Here is a 4,873-nt window from a genome sequence, read left to right on the forward strand (position 1 = left end):
TATAATCCTTGTGAATAATGAATAAAGCATCAGTCACAGAATGCCAAAACATCCTGCTCCCTTTTATAGAAGGACTTGGAAATGTTTTGATTTTTTGAACACTACCATCCAGTTTGGCAGAGATTTAGCAAGGCTTGTGCAAAAATAATGGGCCTTAGGCAAAGCTGGATGAAGCAGTGAGCATTCAGACGTGCATCCTCACCCAAATTAGATTGGAGCACGGATCAGAGCGAAGCTGTGTTAAATCTGGGAAGCTTACCGTGCCAAAAACTGGGGGTGACTTTTAAAAATGTTCCAATCCCAAGCACTGATGCTCTCATGAGATCAGACGCTGCCCCTTAGTGTTGGCTGTAATCCTTCCAGGAAAATGATTGTGGTTTTACTAAGATTTTTGTTACCTTGGCCATATTAAGAAGTGTCTTGGTGTTCACTGGGATCCTGGAGAGGGCAGCAATGCAGGTGGGATGAAGAGATGGATGTGCAGTGTGGAGTTCCCTGGACAAAAGGATGTATGGAGAAACTACTATTGAGAACAGGATATTTCCTTTGGAAGGGATCTCCAAAGACTTCTGGTCTGCCTGACCTCTTCATGGCTAACCAGAACCTAAAGCCCATTACTGAGAGCATTGTCCAAACGATCGTCCCACAGATATTTGTGGTGAACACTGGGAGGTACTGAGCACATCTGCCTTACCCAAACCCAATGCTAAATTGCCTTGAGGATAGCTGCACGAACTGCTGTACTCTTGTCCCACGGAGGCCCTATCCATGACTGCTGTGATCTCCTCCCTCTGCCCCACACTGAGCCCCGTCGGTGTTCTGCTGCTCAGGATGACACAGAATGCTCCTTTGCATTCCTGGTTGCCGCTCCCAAACTCCTTAGCCCCAGTTTACACGTCCAGATTGTAGCCTCTTAGCTATAGCATGAAAAAACAAATCCCCGCTCGCTGAAAGGTGCCATATGTTCCTTGGCATCAGCTCAGGTGCACGTGATATCGATACAACACCCAGAAATCACAGCCACCCCATAAGTGTCTCTCTAAATGCCTTCGTTTCTGCCAGTTCTGCCTTAGATTCACGACGAATTCTTCAATCCAGCTTGGTATGTTCCTTGGTTCCCTGAGCAGGGTAAGGCAACGCCTCTGGGAGCACATGGGAACAGCTCTACCAGCACCGGTGGCAGAACTGGGTTTGATTTTGGTAGCAATGAGGCTTAGGAAAGGAGGAGGTAGTGCCTATCCCAGCTGGGAAATTAGCAATATGTCTTCTCAGCCTTCAGTGCTGTTGTGGGGGAAAAATGAGGAAAACACCAGGATTTAGACTATTGCTAACCTGGAAAGAAGTGTGGTGAGAAGGTCTGGCTCTGTTCTGAGTGCTCAGAGGGATCCTCCACCTCAGTTTCTCTGCATATAGGTCTGAAACCATGCCCGTATCTCCCTTCTAAGGACCAGCACAATCCACGTGGTGAGAGATAAAAGGTGGTTCTAAGCAAATGAGGTTTGGTTTAGGGCTGGCAGAAGAGCAAGCTGTGAAATGGAGGAGTCTCTGCTGATGGTTTGCTAATCAATGTAAATTTATTGAAGGAAATTTCCAAAGCCCCAGCTTATTCTGACTGCTTAAGGGCTACTTTGAAGTGCTGCTGTGAGCTCAGGTCTGTCACGTAGGGGCTGCTTTGGGCTGTGCTAACGTTGCAGCATTGCAGGGGGAATAGGAGGAGAACCAGCCTGGCTCTGACTGAGGTCTGCTGACACTCATAGAAGCTGCAGACAGATTTAAAGGTGACAGAGAAATCACTGTGAGGATTCAAGACCTGCTCTGAGCTGGGAAAAGTAAAAAGCAGTGAAACAGCTGGACCTGCAGCAATCCTGCTCTGCAGTCTCGTGGGCCAGGAGTGAAATTTGCTTGCAGAGATAAGCTGGAAGCAACAGCCTCCCCGAAGCCAGTGCTGTGTGTGAGCATATGCAATTAGCTCTCTGCTTTGCAATTTCTATGACATCGCACACTTTGGTGCCCAGCAGTTTCACCTTGCCATCTGCAGAGGGGCCAAGGCAGAGTTCAGAGCCAACAAACACTGCAGTTTCTCTTCTGTCCTGTGTGTTCCTGCCATTACAGAGGCCTTCCAGGGCTGGGGGAGGGATGCCCTGCCTGGGTGCCTGTCTGTCCTTGAGTAGTGTTTCTCTCAGAGGAGCAGAGCTCTAAGGGGCTCCTTGGGTTTACCCAATTCTATGTGCACATAGGAGGATTTTACACCCTCCTTGTTTTAGAGCTTTCTGGGCAATGCCATTTTCTCTTGCATTGGGCAGATATCAGAAAGCCTCTTGTGTTGGATGAATGCTGAGATCCCACTGGATTTCACTGGAAAAAGCAATTAAATGTGGCAATGTGGGGAACTTGAGAAAACAACCTTTGCCCGTTAGATAGGGTGAATTTAGAAGAAAAAAAATTGATCTGAGACCACTGTAAGGTGCCTCAGCACCAGTGGGTTCCAGTGCTGACAGTGCCTGGCAGCACCAGGACTGGAGTTAAAGCAAATGTCAGCAGAAACCCGGCTTCAGCAGATCTATTGCTGTGCTTTCTGATCAGCTGGGTGCTATTGCACAGTGTCATGGTACAGGACATAGCTCTCTGCATGGATGACCCATTGCCAGCCGATCAGCTCAGAGCAGTGCCATCTTCTTCCTCTGTTCTAGTTCTGGCTTTGCACACACACACAAAGCAGCTTCACTCAGTGACCTGCAGGGTCGTTTCCCTGGGATTAACCCCTTTCCCTCTTGGAAAAGACACACACAGGAATTCTGGGCCTGGCTCTCACGCGGCCATTTGCTGGGCTCATGTGCACAACCCACGTCACAGCGCCTGCCCTCCGAACCCTCCTGACATGCCTTTCCCTTCCCACCCTCCTGCATGGCCCCATTTCTCAGCCCTACAGAGACCTCAGGGAGAAGTGCTCAGCGGCAGAGCTGTCCTATGTGGGAAGAGGTCTGGGGGCTCCAACAGCTGCTCGGGGTTTGAGTCCCCTCGGCAGATGTTTGCTATTCCAGCCACTTCATTAATGTTGGAAACAAAACCCCTGATTATTCCTGACCAAAGCACCCCCTTTTTGATTGACAGCCAGTGTGTGTTTCATATGATATAATCCACGGTATTGCTCCAGCCACTTAAAAAAAAAAAGAAAAGAAAAAGAAAAAGAAAAGGAAAAAGAAAAGAAAAAGAAATCTCAAGTCAATAAGTAAGAAGGAAAGACACTGGGATGTGGTGGGGTGTGCTAATCCCACCTGCCCGACCTTCTTTTGGGGCATCAGCATTTGGCTGAGGTGCCAACCCCACATCTCTGCATGTTCAGCCCTTCAGATGTGAGCAAAATGGACTTGAAAGGGCAGGCAGAGCTCCTGTGTGGTGGCTGTAGGAAGGGATGTGGGTGAGACAGTGGCTTCTTCCCCGCTTGGTTTCTGCACTGGAGCTGATGGGGCTTGTTGAGGAGCCCTCCACCTCCAGCGCTTATATTGCACTTCAACATCAGGAAACTTTCATCTGTTGGGTCTCGCCAGCTTTCGTAAATGCAAAATGAATGAGGAGTGGGGAGAAAGGGCAGGCATGGGGGAAACAGGAGCAAAAATGCCATTCGCTGCTGCTTTGTGATGGTGGGGGATTGAATTCGGCTGCTTGCGCCGGGCGTCGCTTTGAAAGCGCTCTGTGCAAAACCAACAAGTGGTGATTGCTGAGGTCAGGGCCATCGGGAATTACTTCGTTTCTTTGGAAAAAGAACTGTGTAAAAAAGAGAGAAAGTGTTCCCGAAGCCTGTTTGGTGTTTGAAGAGTGTGTGTGTAAAGCTGCGCTCATAACAAACTCCTCAAATCTCCTTAAATATTTGTAGTTTGCTTAGGAATTAAAGCAAATAATTGGGGATGGGTTTATCATCGGGGAAAACATCTCCAAGCTCCGTGGTGGTTGTTTTTGTTCTACTGAAATGCATCTTGGTGAGAGTGCCTCCGTTTCTCAAAATCAATAGAAAAAAATATATATCCAAACAATTTATCTTAGCCTTTCCAGTGGCTTAACAAGCAAAACACTTTGTTTTATCTTTGTGATAACTCGTTATGCTGAGCTTTTTAAAACCACGCAATGAGCTTTCAAGACAAAAGTCCAAAAGAGAAGTGAGGAGTGTGGAGTTTCACCATGTGTGCCCAGCGCTGCTTTTAGGGCTCTCCAAAGCTGCAGATCGATCTGTAAAGCCGAAAGCCAAGCGGTGATTTTGCTGAAGAAACACTGCTTACAAAGAGGATACAAGAGGAGGCTGATAGATGTGTGAGGGTTGGTTTTTTTATAATTAATATAAAGCAACGAAAATTGCCGGAATTACCCGTGAGTGGGACGCGATTTTCTCCTTCCATAGAAACAAACGGGATTTCTGGCAGCGGCAGCGCTCATCCCGCAGAGATCTGCCCGTAAATCAGCTCCGGGGCCGCGGAACTGCGCCGGGACGGAGCGCACCGAGCGGCCGCCTATAGAGGAACCCATCGCAGCGGGTTGGAGCTCACCGCTCCGTCCTGCACCGTGCGGCCCGGGGGGAGCTGAGCTGGGGGGGCTGAGTTGGGGGCACAAGGCTCAGGCAAAGCGGCACCGCGGGGCTGCGGGCCGGGCCGGTTCGGGACGGGGCCCCGGGGTTGAGCTTCCCCACGCTGCCTGCGTTTTTAATTTCTTCAAACTAATTGCAAGCTTGGAAAAGGGGAGGGGGGGGGGAGAGAAGAAAAAAAAAAAAAAAAAAGAAAGAAAAAAGAAAAGCCAGCCCTAATCTGGAAGCTTTCCAGGTTTTGCACCAAAAAAAAAAAAAAAAAAAAAAAAAAAGGAAAAAGAAAGAAAAGCACACACCCCG

Source organism: Meleagris gallopavo, chromosome 26 (assembly GCF_905368555.1).
Source record: "Meleagris gallopavo chromosome 26, MGAL_WU_HG_1.1, whole genome shotgun sequence".
In the NCBI taxonomy this organism is placed as follows: Eukaryota; Metazoa; Chordata; class Aves; order Galliformes; family Phasianidae; genus Meleagris; species Meleagris gallopavo.